At 45.5% G+C, this 24,205-nt stretch overlaps 1 pseudogene; it reads left to right on the top strand.

Moving 5' to 3' along the window:
• The first annotated feature begins 1,902 nt into the window (after positions 1-1,902).
• Positions 1,903-24,205, top strand: part of LOC149188080 (uncharacterized) — a 35,829-nt pseudogene continuing 13,526 nt past the window's right edge.

Raw genomic sequence — 24,205 nt, 5'->3', positions numbered from 1 at the left:
TAAAATTTTATGTTTTGGTCTTATATTTAGTAACATTAACCACTTGAAAACGGGTACGTTTAATGTAGGCAACAATAATATCAAGGGATATGGATAATCAAAATTGTGATGGTTATCATGTTTATGAGTTTTTTAATTAATATTCCTAATTAATATAAATCAAATGTGTGATTTAGGTTGTTGGAATGGGATTTGTTTTCTTCTGGATTTATGTTTTTTTTGTTTTTCTATGGAATTGGTTTGTTGATTTGATTTAAGATTTTTAGATAACGCGCGCACACATTTTTTATTAATATATATATATATAAAATAAATAAAAATAATAATAAAGTTATATATAAAAAAAAATTTACAGAGGGGTGAGGCTTTGGCTGATAAGTACATTCACATTTTTTAATGCTATTTTTTTCAAGTTCTACTGGGTTTGTGGGTCCATGAGAAACAACATAGATGCGAGATTAGTTATTTGATAATAGAAGAATGCATATGCACTTTATTACAAGTATGTGGGTATTCTAGAAATGTGTGAGTATTTATTTTCCATATGGAGGTTCAACAAGCACCAAACCTAAAATAAGAAGAAATTATGTGTATTTTCTTATTATTGCACTTAAATCGGGTTGCATCATTAAGTGAAGATCTCAGGGTGATCTCAAGGTGAGTCAATAATTTATTGGAGTGATGTGGGTAAGGTTCAGGATCAACATTTCCAACCGCCATTATACCATTAGGATTATATCCAATAAGCCCACAAGCCAAGTAAATCAATAACTTATGACATAACAAGAGTTTAGATGTCCCGACCTCACTAGAGTGGGATCTTTCCTAAGGGTCATTTAATGTTCGAGCCTTATACCAATTTATGATTGGTAGAATTAAATAAATTAATGAATACTTTTAAAAGTAGAATAAATAGGGTGAGTTATTTTGATTTCTGAAACTAAATAAGATTATAAAAAGGCATTAGAGAACTTTTGAAGTCTAAAATGGGCCTCCTAATAAAAATGTACAACAAAAATAAACTTTATAAGAACCAATAGGATTCAAGATGATGATGTCAACATGGAGTGATTCACTATTTTTGGGTTAAAAAAGTAAAAAGATTAGAAAATAATAAAATAATAAAACTATTTTTTCAACTTATCTCCCTAAGGTTTTACTCAAATTTTGAGTGGGAGTACTTGTTGGATGAAAATTTTAATTCCTCATGCAAGGAACACCCATGTTTCATACTTTCGATGGGCCCTGCTACACGAAAAATGAGAAATACATGAAAAACGTGATTGCAATCACGTTTTTCATGTATCTCTCATTTTTTGTGTAGTAAGGTCCATGGAAAGTATGCAACATGGGTACTCCATGGATGAGGAATCAAATTATTCATCCAGCGATTGTTCCCACTCGAAATTTGAGTAAACCCATAGGGAGACAAGTTGAAAATACGAGTTGAAAAAGTAGTTTTTCTTTTTTCCCTCTAAAATTTGATGATGTAATCTAATATTATTTTATTATTTCCACTATTATTTTATAATTTCCTTAGGAGGTCCATTTTAGACCTCAAAATTCCCCTAATGAGTATTAACTCAAAGTGATATCTATTAAAAATAAGGGTTTAATTTTAATAATGGTGATGCTCTTCTGCTACGACGGGAAGGCCACCCAGGGGGACGAATTCAAGTCGTCAAAACAGGTCATCCATGTGTCCACATGCAAACATACAAAGCGGTGGTTCATCAAGTGCTTCCTCTACCCAGACGTGGTGGCGTCGTATGAGTATGTTTTCATCGAGGACAAGGATGTAGGGTTGCAGAATTTTGACGTGGAGGAATTGGAGATATCACAACCTGCGATGGACCGGGTATCAGGGATCTGACATGGCTATTGATGAAGAGGAAGCCGAACATGGAGGTCCACAAGGTGGTGGTGGTGTCGTACAACAACAATCACGTCAGCAAAGGGTGGTTTCGTGACTCTCTAATTCCAGTGCGTGCAGCGTTTGTGGAGATGATGACATCGACGTTTTCTCAGGAAGCGTGGAATTGTGTGTGGAAATTGATACAAAATAACCTGGTTCATAGTTGGGGTTTTGATTTTAACTTCCATAGATGCATGGTCAGAGGAGGCATGGGTGCGTATGAGAGGATGAGCATCATTAATTTATGATGGGTGATGCATAAACAACTAGATTCCTGTGGGTTAGAAGGAGTAGTTAAGGAGAGGTGTCCTATGGAGGAGGTTATTAAGCAATCATTTTGATGAAGTGGAATTTAAACATGCTTGCTACAACATGTTGTGTCATCCTCATTTGACCAACAAGTAAGTGAAATATGTTATCAAAAGCCATTGTAAAAGTAGTTGAGAATGGCCTAACATTAAATTGTTTACAATTTGAATGCATAAACCCTGAACGTTGAGGTTCACATCCATTACTACACAGAAGTAACCCAGGATTCACAAAATGCAACATTTCACATTACTTGTCATTATATGATTAATTTATCCATTCCATACTTGAATTTTATGTCACAGAGGCCTACTTATGTATCCTACCAGATATAGCTATCCAGTTTGGATAGGTGGGAAAGTTCAAACAAACATGTTTATTATTATATTTATTAATGGATTGATTTGTTTATTTTGCATCTCATTCTTCGCCTGGTCCATTTTTCATTTTGTTCCATGTATATTCTTATTTCTACTCAATATTGTTACGAATTATGACATAATTCATGCTTAATACACCTTGGGATGTGATTATGCCAATATTAGTTGTGACAATGCACTACAATGATATTAAACTTCGTTGGAAAAATGAACTTTCAACTGACCCTCTTCAATTATCGCACTATAGGCTTGAATTTTGGGCTTTTTGTTAGTTGATTTTATAATTGAGGATGATTTTAATATGGAGTTGTCTTTAAGTGATTTTTTGGAGTTTCTGATAGATTTTTAGGCATAATCTCATGAAAAGTTTTTTAGTGAAATCTTGATTTGTGTTGTTTAAATATGTGATGCAGGAGCATCCAACTAGGACACCATGACCGGGTGTTGGTCTCCGCCAAGATGGAAGTTGTCTTAACAAGTTGTTTTTTTTATGTTAGTTTGTCAAAGTAGGGTGTAAGTTTTTGTTTACTTTTAGTTTCAGTACTAGTTAGGGATAGTTTGTTCGGTTAGGGTCATTAGTTTGTCTATCTTTAATCAATAGAGATTTAATAACTGTTCTGTCATTTTGGAGAAAAAACAAAATGTGTTTGATGTAAAATCTTGTCAAAGAGCAGAACCAAATACAAGCATCGTTATGTAACTAAATAGAATTATAATTGAAAACAGTAACTACATAGCTCAAATAACTGTGAACAAAGACTACAAATATACATGAAAAATCCATTGAAAGGGTTCATCATTTTTAGCATTCAAGCAATAATAAGAAAGGAACAGACAATTCGAATCCATCTCTGTATCCATAGTATTTTCATTTTGCTTCCTAATTCACCGAACATCAAAGTAAACGATACAATGCTCACAGGCAAGTTTATTTAATTCTTGTTTTCTAAGAGACAGAGTCCAGACAGCGAGATAGAGATGCATTTCCAAAATGAGGGTGTAGGAATTTACAGGGTAAGTTCCTCAGAAAGAACACCAAAAGGACACCTCTCACAACCAGATCATAGATCAATACACCAGTATTTTTGACGTGGTTAAAACCCTCAAAGAGGGAAACAGTCCACGGCCTGCGCCAACGTGGCTACTACAGGCAATTTATTAATCAAAGAATGAAAATTTACATAAGCTTCTCTCATGCACGGATTACCCGAACAACGACCCTCCATGCGCTTTAAATAGAACTCATGGACCAATCGGGTGTCAAGCCACAGATCAAGTGTCGGTAATACCGAGGAGAGAGTGAACCGTCGGATCACTACATATCGTGACCGTCGGGTTGTAAGTTACAAAATGTACAATGGTAAGAAACACACTTTACCTAACTCTATACCTAACTCTATACTAGACCAAGTTGAACTTAACTATTTCCTATGTGTCGGAATATCCTAACATCCCCCCTTAAGAACAACTTGGGATAGGATTGAAGGATTTACAAATATGACACAATAGGAGAAGGAAGGAGGCACTTGATCCGGATTTAAACAGGAACGCAATAGATTACAGAGATAACCATAAATACAAAGATGCAATAACCATAAACACAGAGATGCAGCGGAAATAATGCTTCATTTCAATAATGGAAAATACTGAAATATGCTTACAAATAGAAATAACCTAGCTAGGGCGATGGTAGCTTATCTCTGAGAAGAGATGTGTTGGCTACATGCCTCTGAACTGTTTTCGAACTGAGTTACAATGAGGCTCGAAGGCCTATTTATTGTTGAGAAACAATGAAAAACCCTTCACATCCCGAAACCTAACCCTAGAAGATGAAACGCCAAATTGTGGGCCCCGTTTGGGTAAATTGGTACATCAATTTCCCAGGGTCGTAACTTTGGCATACAATCTCCGTTTGACGCGTACGATAGCTCGTTAGAAAGATTTATCCGAGTACTACCACTTTGGGACTGATGTTGCCCCAGATTCCCAAAAAAACGTCGTTTAGGGCCTCAAAACGGCTCCGGAAGTTCAGGACCCGAAAAACTGCTAAAAATAGTAAACTGTGCTACAATTTAGGAAACTGAAAAGACTGAAAGAGATAGTTGTGAGGGTCCAAATGGGTTGGTGGGTGGCCACCAACATCCACCTAGATCATTCCTCCCCCTTAGGAAGCAATGGTCCCCATTGCGTTGAGTTCCTCCATCTGCTGAGTTGGTTCTCTGGTGAGCTGTTCTGCAATCTCTGATGTGTCCAGAAATGGTGGAAAGCATGGTCGACGATGGTCCACATTGAATACCCGGTGCAAGCGAAGGAATGGAGGAATGTTGTGCTTCAAAGCATTGTTGCCCATAGCCTTGGTACTGCTGTGAGGACCATGTCGGAGTGGTCGGAGCTTCTGATGGGCTCTTGTAAGGCGTTCTTTCTGCAGATGTAACCAAACTTTGTTGCCCACCTGAAAATTATGTGGTACCCCTGTGGGTGAGGAGAAGTTGTTCCTGTGTTCTACCATGACCGTATCCCTTTGTTGCTGATGCTGCGTGTAGGAACCCTTTGCAGGGGTCATGGATGTAGCAACGATCTTCCCCTTATTTTGGGAGTGAACCAGACAAATAAATTTCCTGGTCTGTGATATGAGCTTGCTGCATTTCTTGGTAGTGATCAAGGATGTGGCAGTAGGTGGGGCTACCTCTGGTATCCTGTATAATGAATCATTCAAAGAAATAATGACAGCACGAGGCCTTGACTCATACACAGCATGTCGCCTCCACAAGTATGGTTGGCCTAATAATACATCGCAAACATCCAGAGGTGTAACATCACACAATACCTCGTCTGTGAAGGGTTTGATGCTATAGGGAAGGCGGCACTGCTGGTGAACTTTCAGATCTCGTCCTTCGTGAAGCCACCCGATACTGTACGGATGTGGATGTGGGGTAGTCGGTAGGCCCAACCGCTTCACGACCTCTGCTGAAACGAGGTTCTTTTGGCTGCCACTGTCGACAATGAATTGTAGCGGCGAACCCTTCACCCACATCTGTGAGTGGAAAAGACGCTCCCCTTCCTCTGGATTTTCGGGCTCATCTTTCTGGATCTTGGCGGTGGCAACAGTGGCGTTGGGATCCGCATCAATGATCTGCTTCCCTTTACCATTCCCCTTGTCGGGTTCTGGCTCAGGGTCGGAACATGCATCAGATTCAGAAGCCTTCAACTCAGCCACCAGCGACTGCTTGGTCCAACCCTCACTTGTGTTATGAGTGGGACTCTTGTGGAACTCACACCACTTTCCTGTGTCCTTCTTCGGCTTCGTGGTGTTGTTCTTTTCTTGCGGCTTCGACGGGTTGTCTTGGGTCACCCCGCCTTGGCTTTGTCCTTTGGGCTTCGGATTTGCAGATCCAAAGTCTCGCTTCTTCTGTTTGAACTTTTGCTCGATTTTGACAGCGTATCGGTATGTTGTGCCGAGTGAGGGGATGTTCAAGAATCCCATCTCTTCCTGGATGTATCTGTGTAGGCAGCCGCGGTATTTGAGTACCAGATGCAGCTCAGAATCTTTGATACCCAACTGTGTGCGAAGGGTATGAAAAATGTTTGTGAACTCTGGCACATCTTGGTCTCGTCCCTGCCGCAATGTGGTCCATTTGATGTATTTGTCCTCATAGCTTCCGACAGGGTAGTACTGCTCTTTGATGTCATCCCGAAAGTCATTCCAAGTGGGTGCGGCTGAAAATAGTGAGCCTGTACTTTCATCCTTCTGCTCGCAGTAGGATTCCCACCAGTCCTTGACGTGGGGGGCTGCTTTGAGAAGAGTGAAAACAATCTTTTCCCGACTTGAAAATTCGTGAACAGAAAAATACCCATCTAGCAGATTTAACCATTTATCTACGGCGTCTGCATCTATTTGAACCTCAAATATGGGGATTTCAAAATTAACTTGTACCTTAAACGGTGTGGTGTTTCCAGAGTCGTTGTTGGAAGCCGATGCGTCGCCTCTGGGTAGCCGCTGAAGGATCTGCGCAAAGCTATCCATCATCGCGTTCCGTTGTCGCTCGAGGGCTTCTTCGAGCAAGATTTTGATGGGATCTCCTGCCCCCTCGTCTTTCTTCTCGTCCGCCATGGGAGGCCGTCGGGATTTGCGAGGCTGGTCTTGCAAAGGTTCGACCAGTTCAAGCCCTAACTCCTTATATCCCGACCTCGTTGGGGACATGCAAAGAAAAACAGAGAAAAAGCAGACCGCTCTGATACCACTGATCCGGATTTAAACAGGAACGCAATAGATTACAGAGATAACCATAAATACAGAGATGAAATAACCATAAACACAGAGATGCAGCGGAAATAATGCTTCATTTCATTAATGGAAAATACTGAAATATGCTTACAAATAGAAATAACCCAGCTAGGGCGATGGTAGCTTATCTCTGAGAAGAGATGTGTTGGCTACATGCCTCTGAACTGTTTTCGAACTGAGTTACAATGAGGCTCGAAGGCCTATTTATTGTTGAGAAACAATGAAAAACCCTTCACATCCCGAAACCTAACCCTAGAAGATGAAATGCCAAATTGTGGGCCCCGTTTGGGTAAATTGGTACATCAATTTCCCGGGGTCGTAACTTTGGCATACGATCTCTGTTTGATGCGTACGATAGCTCGTTAGAAAGATCTATCCGAGTACTACCACTTTGGGAGGCAACATCGGTCCACGGACCCATGTTGCCCCAGATTCCCAAAAAAACGTCGTTTAGGGCCTCAAAACGGCTCCGGAAGTTCAGGACCCGAAAAACTGCTAAAAATAGTAAACTGTGCTACAATTTAGGAAACTGAAAAGACTGAAAGAGATAGTTGTGAGGGTCCAAATGGGTTGGTGGGTGGCCACCAACATCCACCTGGATCATTCCTCCCCCCTTAGGAAGCAATGGTCCCCATTGCGTTGAGTTCCTCCATCTGCTGAGTTGGTTCTCTGGTGAGCTGTTCTGCAATCTCTGATGTGTCCAGAAATGGTGGAAAGCATGGTCGACGATGGTCCGGTGCAAGCGAAGGAATGGAGGAATGTTGTGCTTCAAAGCATTGTTTTCCATAGCCTTGGTACTGCTGTGAGGACCATGTCGGAGTGGTCGGAGCTTCTGATGGGCTCTTGTAAGGCGTTCTTTCTGCAGATGTAACCAAACTTTGTTGCCCACCTGAAAATTATGTGGTACCCCTGTGGGTGAGGAGAAGTTGTTCCTGTGTTCTGCCATGACCGTATCCCTTTGTTGCTGCTGCTGCGTGTAGGAACCCTTTGCAGGGGTCATGGATGTAGCAACGATCTTCCCCTTATTTTGGGAGTGAACCAGACAAATAAATTTCCTGGTCTGTGATATGAGCTTGCTGCATTTCTTGGTAGTGATCAAGGATGTGGCAGTAGGTGGGGCTACCTCTGGTATCCTGTATAATGAATCATTCAAAGAAATAATGACAGCACGAGGCCTTGACTCATACACAGCATGTCGCCTCCACAAGTATGGTTGGCCTAATAATACATCGCAAACATCCAGAGGTGTAACATCACACAATACCTCGTCTGTGAAGGGTTTGATGCTATAGGGAAGGCGACACTGCTGGCGAACTTTCAGATCTCATCCTTCGTGAAGCCACCCGATACTGTACGACTGTGGATGTCGGGTAGTCGGTAGGCCCAACCGCTTCACGACCTCTACTGAAACGAGGTTCTTTTGGCTGCCACTGTCGACAATGAATTGTAGCGGCGAACCCTTCACCCACATCTGTGAGTGGAAAAGACGCTCCCCTTCCTCTGGATTTTCGGGCTCATCTTTCTGGATCTTGGCGGTGGCAACAGTGGCGCTGGGATCCGCATCAATGATCTGCTTCCCTTTACCATTCCCCTTGTCGGGTTCTGGCTCAGGGTCGGAACATGCATCTGATTCAGAAGCCTTCAACTCAGCCACCAGCGACTACTTGGTCCGACACTCACTTGTGTTATGAGTGGGACTCTTGTGGAACTCACACCACTTTCCTGTGTCCTTCTTCGGCTTCGTGGTGTTGTTCTTTTCTTGCGGCTTCGACGGGTTGTCTTGGGTCACCCCGCCTTGGCTTTGTCCTTTGGGCTTCGGATTTGCAGATCCAAAGTCTCGCTTCTTCTGTTTGATCTTTTGCTCGATTTTGACAGCGTATCGGTATGTTGTGCCGAGTGAGGGGATGTTCAAGAATCCCATCTCTTCCTGGATGTATCTGTGTAGGCAGCCGCGGTATTTGAGTACCAGATGCAGCTCAGAATCTTTGATACCCAACTGTGTGCGAAGGGTATGAAAAATGTTTGTGAACTCTGGCACATCTTGGTCTCATCCCTGCCGCAATGTGGTCCATTTGATGTATTTGTCCTCATAGCTTCCGACAGGGTAGTACTGCTCTTTGATGGCATCCCGAAAGTCATTCCAAGTGGGTGCGGCTGAAAATAGTGAGCCTGTACTTTCATCCTTCTTCTCGCAGTAGGTTTCCCACCAGTCCTTGACGTGGGGGGCTGCTTTGAGAAGAGCGAAAACAATCTTTTCCCGACTTGAAAATTCGTGAATAGAAAAATACCCATCTAGCAGATTTAACCATTTATCTACGGCGTCTGCATCTATTTGACCCTCAAATATGGGGATTTCAAAATTAACTTGTACCTTAAACGGTGTGGTGTTTCCAGAGTCGCTGATGGAAGCCGATGCGTCGCCTCTGGGTAGCCGCTGAAGGATCTGCGCAAAGCTATCCATCATCGCGTTCCGTTGTCGTTCGAGGGCTTCTTCGAGCAAGATTTTGATGGGATCTCCTGCCCCCTCGTCTTTCTTCTCGTCCACCATGGGAGGCCGTCGGGATTTGCGAGGCTGGTCTTGCAAAGGTTCGACTAGTTCAAGCCCTAACTCCTTATATCCCGACCTCGTTGGGGACATGCAAAGAAAAACAGAGAAAAAGCAGACCGCTCTGATACCACTGATCCGGATTTAAACAGGAACGCAATAGATTACAGAGATAACCATAAATACAGAGATGCAATAACCATAAACACAGAGATGCAGCGGAAATAATGCTTCATTTCATTAATGGAAAATACTGAAATATGCTTACAAATAGAAATAAACCAGCTAGGGCAATGGTAGCTTATCTCTGAGAAGAGATGTGTTGGCTACATGCCTCTGAACTGTTTTCGAACTGAGTTACAATGAGGCTCGAAGGCCTATTTATTGTTGAGAAACAATGAAAAACCCTTCACATCCCGAAACCTAACCCTAGAAGATGAAACGCCAAATTATGGGCCCCGTTTGGGTAAATTGGTACATCAATTTCCCAGGGTCGTAACTTTGGCATACGATCTCCGTTTGACGCGTACGATAGCTCGTTAGAAAGATCTATCCGAGTACTACCACTTTGGGAGGCAACATCGGTCCATGGACCCATGTTGCCCCAGATTCCCAAAAAAAACATCGTTTAGGGCCTCAAAACGGCTCCGGAAGTTCAGGACCCGAAAAACTGCTAAAAATAGTAAATTGTGCTACAATTTAGGAAACTGAAAAGACTGAAAGAGATAGTTGTGAGGGTCCAAATGGGTTGGTGGGTGGCCACCAACATCCACCTGGATCATTCCTCGCCCCTTAGGAAGCAATGGTCCCCATTGCATTGAGTTCCTCCATCTGCTGAGTTGGTTCTCTGGTGAGCTGTTCTGCAATCTCTGATGTGTCCAGAAATGGTGGAAAGCATGGTCGACGATGGTCCACATTGAATACCCGGTGCAAGCGAAGGAATGGAGGAATGTTGTGCTTCAAAGCATTGTTGCCCATAGCCTTGGTACTGCTGTGAGGACCATGTCGGAGTGGTCGGAGCTTGTGATGGGCTCTTGTAAGGCGTTCTTTCTGCAGATGTAACCAAACTTTGTTGCCCACCTGAAACTTATGTGGTACCCCTGTGGGTGAGGAGAAGTTGTTCCTGTGTTCTGCCATGACCGTATCCCTTTGTTGCTGCTGCTACGTGTAGGAACCCTTTGCAGGGGTCATGGATGTAGCAACGATCTTCCCCTTATTTTGGGAGTGAACCAGACAAATAAATTTCCTGGTCTGTGATATGAGCTTGCTGCATTTCTTGGTAGTGATCAAGGATGTGGCAGTAGGTGGGGCTACCTCTGGTATCCTGTATAATGAATCATTCAAAGAAATAATGACAGCACGAGGCCTTGACTCATACACAGCATGTCGCCTCCACAAGTATGGTTGGCCTAATAATACATCGCAAACATCCAGAGGTGTAACATCACACAATACCTCGTCTGTGAAGGGTTTGATGCTATAGGGAAGGCAGCACTGCTGGCGAACTTTCAGATCTCGTCCTTCGTGAAGCCACCCGATACTGTACGGCTGTGGATGTGGGGTAGTCGGTAGGCCCAACCGCTTCACGACCTCTGCTGAAACGAGGTTCTTTTGGCTGCCACTGTCGACAATGAATTGTAGCGGCGAACCCTTCACCCACATCTGTGAGTGGAAAAGACGCTCCCCTTCCTCTGGATTTTCGGGCTCATCTTTCTGGATCTTGGCGGTGGCAACAGTGGCGCTGGGATCCGCATCAATGATCTGCTTCCCTTTACCATTCCCCTTGTCGGGTTCTGGCTCAGGGTCGGAACATGCATCTGATTCAGAAGCCTTCAACTCAGCCACCAGCGATTGCTTGGTCCGACACTCACTTGTGTTATGAGTGGGACTCATGTGGAACTCACAACACTTTCCTGTGTCCTTCTTCGGCTTCGTGGTGTTGTTCTTTTCTTGCGGCTTCGACGGGTTGTCTTGGGTCACCCCGCCTTGGCTTTGTCCTTTGGGCTTCGGATTTGCAGATCCAAAGTCTCGCTTCTTCTGTTTGAACTTTTGCTCGATTTTGACAGCGTATCGATATGCTGTGCCGAGTGAGGGGATGTTCAAGAATCCCATCTCTTCCTGGATGTATCTGTGTAGGCAGCCGCGGTATTTGAGTACCAGATGCAGCTCAGAATCTTTGATACCAAACTGTGTGCGAAGGGTATGAAAAATGTTTGTGAACTCTGGCACATCTTGGTCTCGTCCCTGCCGCAATGTGGTCCATTTGATGTATTTGTCCTCATAGCTTCCGACAGGGTAGTACTGCTCTTTGATGGCATCCCGAAAGTCATTCCAAGTGGGTGCGGCTGAAAATAGTGAGCCTGTACTTTCATCCTTCTGCTCGCAGTAGGTTTCCCACCAGTCCTTGACGTGGGGGGCTGCTTTGAGAAGAGTGAAAACAATCTTTTCCCGACTTGAAAATTCGTGAACAGAAAAATACCCATCTAGCAGATTTAACCATTTATCTACGGCGTCTGCATCTTATTGACCCTCAAATATGGGGATTTCAAAATTAACTTGTACCTTAAACGGTGTGGTGTTTCCAGAGTCGCTGTTGGAAGCCGATGCGTCGCCTCTGGGTAGCCGCTGAAGGATCTGCGCAAAGCTATCCATCATCGCGTTTCGTTGTCGCTCGAGGGCTTCTTCGAGCAAGATTTTGATGGGATCTCCTGCCCCCTCGTCTTTCTTCTCGTCCACCATGGGAGGCCGTCGGGATTTGCGAGGCTGGTCTTGCAAAGGTTCGACCAGTTCAAGCCCTAACTCCTTATATCCCGACCTCGTTGGGGACATGCAAAGAAAAACAGAGAAAAAGCAGACCGCTCTGATACCACTGATCCGGATTTAAATAGGAACGCAATAGATTACAGAGATAACCATAAATACAGAGATGAAATAACCATAAACACAGAGATGCAGCGGAAATAATGCTTCATTTCATTAATGGAAAATACTGAAATATGCTTACAAATAGAAATAACCCAGCTAGGGCGATGGTAGCTTATCTCTAAGAAGAGATGTGTTGGCTACATGCCTCTGAACTGTTTTCGAACTGAGTTACAATGAGGCTCAAAGGCCTATTTATTGTTGAGAAACAATGAAAAACCCTTCACATCCCGAATCCTAACCCTAGAAGATGAAACGCCAAATTGTGGGCCCCGTTTGGGTAAATTGGTACATCAATTTCCCGGGGTCGTAACTTTGGCATACGATCTCCGTTTGACGCGTACGATAGCTCGTTAGAAAGATCTATCCGAGTACTACCACTTTGGGAGGCAACATCGGTCCATGGACCCATGTTGCCCCAGATTCCCAAAAAAACGTCGTTTAGGGCCTCAAAACGGCTCCGGAAGTTCAGGACCCGAAAAACTGCTAAAAATAGTAAACTGTGCTACAATTTAGGAAACTGAAAAGACTGAAAGAGATAGTTGTGAAGGTCCAAATGGGTTGGTGGGTGGCCACCAACATCCACCTGGATCATTCCTCCCCCTTAGGAAGCAATGGTCCCCATTGCGTTGAGTTCCTCCATCTGCTGAGTTGGTTCTCTGGTGAGCTGTTCTGCAATCTCTGATGTGTCCAGAAATGGTGGAAAGCATGGTCGACGATGGTCCACATTGAATACCCGGTGCAAGCGAAGGAATGGAGGAATGTTGTGCTTCAAAGCATTGTTGCCCATAGCCTTGGTACTGCTGTGAGGACCATGTCGGAGTGGTCGGAGCTTATGATGGGCTCTTGTAAGGTGTTCTTTCTGCAGATGTAACCAAACTTTCTTGCCCACCTGAAACTTATGTGGTACCCCTGTGGGTGAGGAGAAGTTGTTCCTGTGTTCTGCCATGACCGTATCCCTTTGTTGCTGCTGCTGCGTGTAGGAACCCTTTGCAGGGGTCATGGATGTAGCAACGATCTTCCCCTTATTTTGGGAGTGAACCAGACAAATAAATTTCCTGGTCTGTGATATGAGCTTGCTGCATTTCTTGGTAGTGATCAAGGATGTGGCAGTAGGTGGGGCTACCTCTGGTATCCTGTATAATGAATCATTCAAAGAAATAATGACAGCACGAGGCCTTGACTCATACACAGCATGTCGCCTCCACAAGTATGGTTGGCCTAATAATACATCGCAAACATCCAGAGGTGTAACATAACACAATACCTCGTCTGTGAAGGGTTTGATGCTATAGGGAAGGCGGCACTGCTGGCGAACTTTCAGATCTCATCCTTCGTGAAGCCACCCGATACTGTACGGCTGTGGATGTGGGGTAGTCGGTAGGCCCAACCGCTTCACGACCTCTGCTGAAACGAGGTTCTTTTGGCTGCCACTGTCGACAATGAATTGTAGCGGCGAACCCTTCACCCACATCTGTGAGTGGAAAAGACGCTCCCCTTCCTCTGGATTTTCGGGCTCATCTTTCTGGATCTTGGCGGTGGCAACAGTGGCGCTGGGATCCGCATCAATGATCTGCTTCCCTTTACCATTCCCCTTGTCGGGTTCTGGCTCAGGGTCGGAACATGCATCTGATTCAGAAGCCTTCAACTCAGCCACCAGCGACTGCTTGGTCCGACACTCACTTGTGTTATGAGTGGGACTCTTGTGGAACTCACACCACTTTCCTGTGTCCTTCTTCGGCTTCGTGGTGTTGTTCTTTTCTTGCGGCTTCGACGGGTTGTCTTGGGTCACCCCGCGTTGGCTTTGTCCTTTGGGCTTCGGATTTGCAGATCCAAAGTCTCGCTTCTTCTGTTTGAACTTTTGCTCGATTTTGACAGCGTATCGGTATGCTGTGCCGAGTGAGGGGATGTTCAAGAATCCCATCTCTTCCTGGATGTATCTGTGTAGGCAGCCGCGGTATTTGAGTACCAGATGCAGCTCAGAATCTTTGATACCCAACTGTGTGCGAAGGGTATGAAAAATGTTTGTGAACTCTGGCACATCTTGGTCTCGTCCCTGCCGCAATGTGGTCCATATGATGTATTTGTCCTCATAGCTTCCGACAGGGTAGTACTGCTCTTTGATGGCATCCCGAAAGTCATTCCAAGTGGGTGCGGCTGAAAATAGTGAGCCTGTACTTTCATCCTTCTGCTCGCAGTAGGTTTCCCACCAGTCCTTGACGTGGGGGGCTGCTTTGAGAAGAGCGAAAACAATCTTTTCCCGACTTGAAAATTGGTGAACAGAAAAATACCCATCTAGCAGATTTAACCATTTATCTACGGCGTCTGCATCTATTTGACCCTCAAATATGGGGATTTCAAAATTAACTTGTACCTTAAACGGTGTGGTGTTTCCAGAGTCACTGTTGGAAGCCGATGCGTCGCCTCTGGGTAGCCGCTGAAGGATCTGCGCAAAGCTATCCATCATCGCGTTCCGTTGTCGCTCGAGGGCTTCTTCGAGCAAGATTTTGATGGGATCTCCTGCCCCCTCGTCTTTCTTCTCGTCCGCCATGGGAGGCCGTCGGGATTTGCGAGGCTGGTCTTGCAAAGGTTCGACCAGTTCAAGCCCTAACTCCTTATATCCCAACCTCGTTGGGGACATGCAAAGAAAAACAGAGAAAAAGCAGACCGCTCTGATACCACTGATCCGGATTTAAACAGGAACGCAATAGATTACAGAGATAACCATAAATACAGAGATGAAATAACCATAAACACAGAGATGCAGCGGAAATAATGCTTCATTTCATTAATGGAAAATACTGAAATATGCTTACAAATAGAAATAACCCAGCTAGGGCGATGGTAGCTTATCTCTGAGAAGAGATGTGTTGGCTACATGCCTCTGAACTGTTTTCGAACTGAGTTACAATGAGGCTCGAAGGCCTATTTATTGTTGAGATCCGAAACCTAACCCTAGAAGATGAAACGCCAAATTGTGGGCCCCGTTTGGGTAAATTGGTACATCAATTTCCCGGGGTCGTAACTTTGGCATACGATCTCCGTTTGACGCGTACGATAGCTCGTTAGAAAGATCTATCCGAGTACTACCACTTTGGGAGGCAACATTGGTCCATGGCCCCATGTTGCCCCAGATTCCCAAAAAAACGTCGTTTAGGGCCTCAAAACGGCTCCGGAAGTTCAGGACCCGAAAAACTGCTAAAAATAGTAAATTGTGCTACAATTTAGGAAACTGAAAAGACTGAAAGAGATAGTTGTGAGGGTCCAAATGGGTTGGTGGGTGGCCACCAACATCCACCTGGATCATTCCTCCCCCCTTAGGAAGCAATGGTCCCCATTGCGTTGAGTTCCTCCATCTGCTGAGTTGGTTCTCTGGTGAGCTGTTCTGCAATCTCTGATGTGTCCAGAAATGGTGGAAAGCATGGTCGACGATGGTCCACATTGAATACCCGGTGCAAGCGAAGGAATGGAGGAATGTTGTGCTTCAAAGCATTGTTGCCCATAGCCTTGGTACTGCTGTGAGGACCATGTCGGAGTGGTCGGAGCTTGTGATGGGCTCTTGTAAGGCGTTCTTTCTGCAGATGTAACCAAACTTTGTTGCCCACCTGAAACTTATGTGGTACCCCTATGGGTGAGGAGAAGTTGTTCCTGTGTTCTGCCATGACCGTATCCCTTTGTTGCTGCTGCTGCGTGTAGGAACCCTTTGCAGGGGTCATGGATGTAGCAACGATCTTCCCCTTATTTTGGGAGTGAACCAGACAAATAAATTTCCTGGTCTGTGATATGAGCTTGCTGCATTTCTTGGTAGTGATCAAGGATGTGGCAGTAGGTGGGGCTACCTCTGGTATCCTGTATAATGAATCATTCAAAGAAATAATGACAGCACGAGGCCTTGACTCATACACAGCATGTCGCCTCCACAAGTATGGTTGGCCTAATAATACATCGCAAACATCCAAAGGTGTAACATCACACAATACCTCGTCTGTGAAGGGTTTGATGCTATAGGGACGGCGGCACTGCTGGCGAACTTTCAGATCTCGTCCTTCGTGTAGCCACCCGATACTGTACGGCTGTGGATGTGGGGTAGTCGGTAGGCCCAACCGCTTCACGACCTCTGCTGAAACGAGGTTCTTTTGGCTGCCACTGTCGACAATGAATTGTAGCGGCAAACCCTTCACCCACATTTGTGAGTGGAAAAGACGCTCCCCTTCCTCTGGATTTTCGGGCTCATCTTTCTGGATCTTGGCGGTGGCAACAGTGGCGCTGGGATCCGCATCAATGATCTGCTTCCCTTTACCATTCCCCTTGTCGGGTTCTGGCTCAGGGTCGGAACATGCATCTGATTCAGAAGCCTTCAACTCAGCCACCAGCGACTGCTTGGTCCGACACTCACTTGTGTTATGAGTGGGACTCTTGTGGAACTCACACCACTTTCCTGTGTCCTTCTTCGGCTTCGTGGTGTTGTTCTTTTCTTGCGGCTTCGACGGGTTGTCTTGGGTCACCCCACCTTGGCTTTGTCCTTTGGACTTCGGATTTGCAGATCCAAAGTCTCGCTTCTTCTGTTTGAACTTTTGCTCGATTTTGACAGCGTATCGGTATGCTGTGCCGAGTGAGGGGATGTTCAAGAATCCCATCTCTTCCTGGATGTATCTGTGTAGGCAGCCGCAGTATTTGAGTACCAGATGCAGCTCAGAATCTTTGATACCCAACTGTGTGCGAAGGGTATGAAAAATGTTTGTGAACTCTGGCACATCTTGGTCTCGTCCCTGCCGCAATGTGGTCCATTTGATGTATTTGTCCTCATAGCTTCCGACAGGGTAGTACTGCTCTTTGATGGCATCCCGAAAGTCATTCCAAGTGGGTGCGGCTGAAAATAGGGAGCCTGTACTTTCATCCTTCTGCTCACAGTAGGTTTCCCACCAGTCCTTGACGTGGGGGGCTACTTTGAGAAGAGCGAAAACAATCTTTTCCCGACTTGAAAATTCGTGAACAGAAAAATACCCATCTAGCAGATTTAACCATTTATCTACGGTGTCTGCATCTATTTGACCCTCAAATATGGGGATTTCAAAATTAAGTTGTACCTTAAACGGTGTGGTGTTTCCAGAGTCGCTGTTGGAAGCCGATGCGTCGCCTCTGGGTAGCCGCTAAAGGATCTGCGCAAAGTTATCCATCATCGCGTTCCGTTGTCGCTCGAGGGCTTCTTCGAGCAAGATTTTGATGGGATCTCCTGCCCCCTCGTCTTTCTTCTCGTCCGCCATGGGAGGCCGTCGGGATTTGCGAGGCTAGTCTTGCAAAGGTTCGACCAGTTCAAGCCCTAACTCCTTATATCCCGACCTCGTTGGGGACATGCAAAGAAAAACAGAGAAAAAGCAGACCGCTCTGATACCACTGATCCGGATTTAAACAGGAACGCAATAGATTACAGAGATAACCATAAATACAGAGATGCAATAACCATAAACACAGAGATGCAGCGGAAATAATGCTTCATTTCATTAATGGAAAATACTGAAATATGCTTACAAATAGAAATAACCCAGCTAGGGCGATGGTAGCTTATCTCTGAGAAGAGATGTGTTGGCTACATGCCTCTGAACTGTTTTCGAACTGAGTTACAATGAGGCTCGAAGGCCTATTTATTATTGAGAAACAATGAAAAACCCTTCACATCCCGAAACCTAACCCTAGAAGATGAAACGCCAAATTGTGGGCCCCATTTGGGTAAATTGGTACATCAATTTCCCGGGGTCGTAACTTTGGCATACGATCTCCGTTTGACGCGTACGATAGCTCGTTAGAAAGATCTATCCGAGTACTACCACTTTGGGAGGCAACATCGGTCCATGGACCCATGTTCCCCCAGATTCCCAAAAAAACGTCGTTTAGGGCCTCAAAACGGCTCCGGAAGTTCAGGACTCGAAAAACTGCTAAAAATAGTAAACTGTGCTACAATTTAGGAAACTGAAAAGACTGAAAGAGATAGTTGTGAGGGTCCAAATGGGTTGGTGGGTGGCCACCAACATCCACCTGGATCATTCCTCCCCCCTTAGGAAGCAATGGTCCCCATTGCATTGAGTTCCTCCATCTGCTGAGTTGGTTCTCTGGTGAGCTGTTCTGCAATCTCTGATGTGTCCAGAAATGGTGGAAAGCATGGTCGACGATGGTCCACATTGAATACCCGGTGCAAGCGAAGGAATGGAGGAATGTTGTGCTTCAAAGCATTGCTGCCCATAGCCTTGGTACTACTGTGAGGACCATGTCGGAGTGGTCGGAGCTTCTGATGGGCTCTTGTAAGGCATTCTTTCTACAGATGTAACCAAACTTTGTTGCCCACCTGAAACTTATGTGGTACCCCTGTGGGTGAGGAGAAGTTGTTCCTGTGTTCTGCCATGACCGTATCCCTTTGTTGCTGCTGCTGTGTGTAGGAACCCTTTGCAGGGGTCATGGATGTAGCAACGATCTTCCCCTTATTTTGGGAGTGAACCAGACAAATAAATTGCCTGGTCTGTGATATGAGCTTGCTGCATTTCTTGGTAGTGATCAAGGATGTGGCAGTAGGTGGGGCTACCTCTGGTATCCTGTATAATGAATCATTCAAAGAAATAATGACAGCACGAGGCCTTGACTCATACACAGCATGTCGCCTCCACAAGTATGGTTGGCCTAATAATACATCGCAAACATCCAGAGGTGTAACATCACACAATATCTCGTCTGTGAAGGGTTTGATGCTATAGGGAAGGCGGCACTGCTGGCGAACTTTCAGATCTCGTCCTTCGTGAAGCCACCCGATACTGTACGGCTGTGGATGTGGGGTAGTCGGTAGGCCCAACCGCTTCACGACCTCTGCTGAAACGAGGTTCTTTTGGCTGCCACTGTCGACAATGAATTGTAGCGGCGAACCCTTCACCCACATCTGTGAGTGGAAAAGACGCTCCCCTTCCTTTGGATTTTCGGGCTCATCTTTCTGGATCTTGGCGGTGGCAACAGTGGCGCTGGGATCCGCATCAATGATCTGCTTCCCTTTACCATTCCCCTGGTCGGGTTCTGGCTCAGGGTCGGAACATGCATCTGATTCAGAAGCCTTCAACTCAGCCACCAGCGACTGCTTGGTCTGACACTCACTTGTGTTATGAGTGGGACTCTTGTGGAACTCACACCACTTTCCTGTGTCCTTCTTCGGCTTCGTGGTGTTGTTCTTTTCTTGCGGCTTCGACGGGTTGTCTTGGGTCACCCCGCCTTGGCTTTGTCCTTTGGGCTTCGGATTTGCAGATCCAAAGTCTCGCTTCTTCTGTTTGAACTTTTGCTCGATTTTGACAGCGTATCGGTATGCTGTGCCGAGTGAGGGGATGTTCAAGAATCCCATCTCTTCCTGGATGTATCTGTGTAGGCAGCCGCGGTATTTGAGTACCAGATGCAGCTTAGAATCTTTGATACCCAACTGTGTGCGAAGGGTATGAAAAATGTTTGTGAACTCTGGCACATCTTGGTCTCGTCCCTGCCACAATGTGGTCCATTTGATGTATTTGTCCTCATAGCTTCCGACAGGGTAGTACTTCTCTTTGATGGCATCCCGAAAGTCATTCCAAGTGGGTGCGGCTGAAAATAGTGAGCCTGTACTTTCATCCTTCTGCTCGCAGTAGGTTTCCCACCAGTCCTTGACGTGGGGGGCTGCTTTGAGAAGAGCGAAAACAATCTTTTCCCGACTTGAAAATTCGTGAACAGAAAAATACCCATCTAGCAGATTTAACCATTTATCTACGGCGTCTGCATCTATTTGACCCTCAAATATGGGGATTTCAAAATTAACTTGTACCTTAAACGGTGTGGTGTTTCCAGAGTCGCTGTTGGAAGCCGATGCGTCGCCTCTGGGTAGCCACTGAAGGATCTGCGCAAAGCTATCCATCATCGAGTTCCGTTGTCGCTCGAGGGCTTCTTCGAGCAAGATTTTGATGGGATCTCCTGCCCCCTCGTCTTTCTTCTCGTCCGCCATGGGAGGCCGTCGGGATTTGCAAGGCTGGTCTTGCAAAGGTTCGACCAGTTCAAGCCCTAACTCCTTATATCCCGACCTCGTTGGGGACATGCAAAGAAAAACAGAGAAAAAGCAGACCGCTCTGATACCACTGATCCGGATTTAAACAAGAATGCAATAGATTACAGAGATAACCATAAATACAGAGATGCAATAACCATAAACACAGAGATGCAGCGGAAATAATGCTTCATTTCATTAATGGAAAATACTGAAATATGCTTACAAATAGAAATAACCCAGCTAGGGCGATGGTAGCTTATCTCTGAGAAGAGATGTGTTGGCTACATGCCTCTGAACTGTTTTCGAACTGAGTTACAATGAGGCTCGAAGGCCTATTTATTGTTGAGATCCGAAACCTAACCCTAGAAGATGAAACGCCAAATTGTGGGCCCCGTTTGGGTAAATTGGTACATCAATTTCCCGGGGTCGTAACTTTGGCATACGATCTCCGTTTGACGCGTACGATAGCTCATTAGAAAGATCTATACGAGTACTACCACTTTGGGAGGCAACATCGGTCTTTGGATCCATGTTGCCCCAGATTCCCAAAAAAACGTCGTTTAGTGCCTCAAAACGGCTCCGGAAGTTGAGGACCCAAAAAACTGCTAAAAATAGTAAACTGTGCTACAATTTAGGAAACTGAAAAGACTGAAAGAGATAGTTGTGAGGGTCCAAATGGGTTGGTGGGTGGCCACCAACATCCACCTGGATCATTCCTCCCCCCTTAGGAAGCAATGGTCCCCATTGCGTTGAGTTCCTCCATCTGCTGAGTTGGTTCTCTGGTGAGCTGTTCTGCAATCTCTGATGTGTCCAGAAATGGTGGAAAGCATGGTCGACGATGGTCCACATTGAATACCCGGTGCAAGCGAAGGAATGGAGGAATGTTGTGCTTCAAAGCATTGTTGCCCATAGCCTTGGTACTGTTCTGAGGACCATGTCGGAGTGGTCGGAGCTTGTGATGGGCTCTTGTAAGGCGTTCTTTCTGCAGATGTAACCAAACTTTGTTGCCCACCTGAAACTTATGTGGTACCCCTGTGGGTGAGGAGAAGTTGTTCCTGTGTTCTGCCATGACCATATCCCTTTCTTGCTGCTGCTGCATGTAGGAACCCTTTGCAGGGGTCATGGATGTAGCAACGATCTTCCCCTTATTTTGGGAGTGAACCAGACAAATAAATTTCCTGGTCTGTGATATGAGCTTGCTGCATTTCTTGGTAGTGATCAAGGATGTGGCAGTAGGTGGGGCTACCTCTGGTATCCTGTATAATGAATCATTCAAAGAAATAATGACAGCACGAGGCCTTGACTCATACACAGCATGTCGCCTCCACAAGTATGGTTGGCCTAATAATACATCGCAAACATCCAGAGGTGTAACATCACACAATACCTGGTCTGTGAAGGGTTTGATGCTATAGGGAAGGCGGCACTGCTGGCGAACTTTCAGATCTCGTCCTTCGTGAAGCCACACGATACTGTACGGCTGTGGATGTGGGGTAGTCGGTAGGCCCAACCGCTTCACGACCTCTGCTGAAACGAGGTTCTTTTGGCTGCCACTGTCGACAATGAATTGTAGCGGCGAACCCTTCACCCACATCTGTGAGTGGAAAAGATGCTCCCCTTCCTCTGGATTTTCGGGCTCATCTTTCTGGATCTTGGCGGTGGCAACAGTGGTGCTGGGATCCGCATCAATGATCTGCTTCCCTTTTCCATTCCCCTTGTCGGGTTCTGGCTCAGGGTCGGAACATGCATCTGATTCAGAAGCCTTCAACTCAGCCACCAGCGACTGCTTGGTCCGACACTCACTTGTGTTATGAGTGGGACTCTTGTGGAACTCACACCACTTTCCTGTGTCCTTCTTCGGCTTCGTGGTGTTGTTCTTTTCTTGCGGCTTCGACGGGTTGTCTTGGGTCACCCCACCTTGGCTTTGTCCTTTTGGCTTCGGATTTGCAGATCCAAAGTCTCGCTTCTTCTGTTTGAACTTTTGCTCGATTTTGACAGCGTATCGGTATGCTGTGCCGAGTGAGGGGATGTTCAAGAATCCCATCTCTTCCTGGATGTATCTGTGTAGGCAGCCGCGGTATTTGAGTACCAGATGCAGCTCAGAATCTTTGATACCCAACTGTGTGCGAAGGGTATGAAAAATGTTTGTGAACTCTGGCACATCTTGGTCTCGTCCCTGCCGCAATGTGGTCCATATGATGTATTTGTCCTCATAGCTTCCGACAGGGTAGTACTGCTCTTTGATGGCATCCCGAAAGTCATTCCAAGTGGGTGCGGCTGAAAATAGTGAGCCTGTACTTTCATCCTTCTGCTCGCAGTAGGTTTCCCACCAGTCCTTGACGTGGGGGGCTGCTTTGAGAAGAGCGAAAACAATCTTTTCCCGACTTGAAAATTGGTGAACAGAAAAATACCCATCTAGCAGATTTAACCATTTATCTACGGCGTCTGCATCTATTTGACCCTCAAATATGGGGATTTCAAAATTAACTTGTACCTTAAACGGTGTGGTGTTTCCAGAGTCGCTGTTGGAAGCCGATGCGTCGCCTCTGGGTAGCCGCTGAAGGATCTGCGCAAAGCTATCCATCATCGCGTTCCGTTGTCGCTCGAGGGCTTCTTCGAGCAAGATTTTGATGGGATCTCCTGCCCCCTCGTCTTTCTTCTCGTCCGCCATGGGAGGCCGTCGGGATTTGCAAGGTTGGTCTTGCAAAGGTTCGACCAGTTCAAGCCCTAACTCCTTATATCCCGACCTCGTTGGGGACATGCAAAGAAAAACAGAGAAAAAGCAGACCGCTCTGATACCACTAATCCGGATTTAAACAGGAACGCAATAGATTACAGAGATAACCATAAATACAGAGATGCAATAACCATAAACACAGAGATGCAGCGGAAATAATGCTTCATTTCATTAATGGAAAATACTGAAATATGCTTACAAATAGAAATAACCCAGCTAGGGCGATGGTAGCTTATCTCTGAGAAGAGATGTGTTGGCTACATGCCTCTGAACTGTTTTCGAACTGAGTTACAATGAGGCTCGAAGGCCTATTTATTGTTGAGATCCGAAACCTAACCCTAGAAGATGAAACGCCAAATTGTGGGCCCCGTTTGGGTAAATTGGTACATCAATTTCCCGGGGTCGTAACTTTGGCATACGATCTCCGTTTGACGCGTACGATAGCTCGTTAGAAAGATCTATCCGAGTACTACCACTTTGGGAGGCAACATGGGTCCATGGACCCATGTTGCCCCAGATTCCCAAAAAAAACGTCGTTTAGGGCCTCAAAACGGCTCCGGAAGTTCAGGACCCGAAAAACTGCTAAAAATAGTAAACTGTGCTACAATTTAGGAAACTGAAAAGACTGAAAGAGATAGTTGTGAGGGTCTAAATGGGTTGGTGGGTGGCCACCAACATCCACCTGGATCAGCACTAGAGCCTATCCCCCCTTAGTGACAACTTCCTGAACTCCAAGCATATATCGAATTTTAGTGAACTTCGCCTCTGTGAGAGCCTTTGTGAAGATGTTTGCAACCTGATCATCTGTTGAACAATATTGCACTTCAAGAACATGGTCATGAATGAGCTTTTTGATGAAGTGCATGTGTAGTTCAATGTGTTTGCTGCGTTGATGCTGGACTGGATCTTTGCATAGCTGAATGGCACTTTGATTATCACACCAAAGTGTGGTTGGATGCTGCTGCTCAAAGCCAAACTCTGATAGGATCTGACGAAGCCACAAGGCTTCCTTACTAGCTTCCACGACACCACGATACTCTGCTTCTGCTGACGAAAGAGAAATGGCAGCCT

This window comes from Pinus tabuliformis, chromosome 3_1 (genome assembly GCF_031772625.1).
Source record: "Pinus tabuliformis cultivar Carrire ecotype Pingquan chromosome 3_1, CPIR1, whole genome shotgun sequence".
Classification (NCBI taxonomy): domain Eukaryota; kingdom Viridiplantae; phylum Streptophyta; class Pinopsida; order Pinales; family Pinaceae; genus Pinus; species Pinus tabuliformis.
The sequence above is the reverse complement of the archived record's forward strand: the minus strand, read 5'-3'. Positions and strand labels throughout refer to the sequence as shown.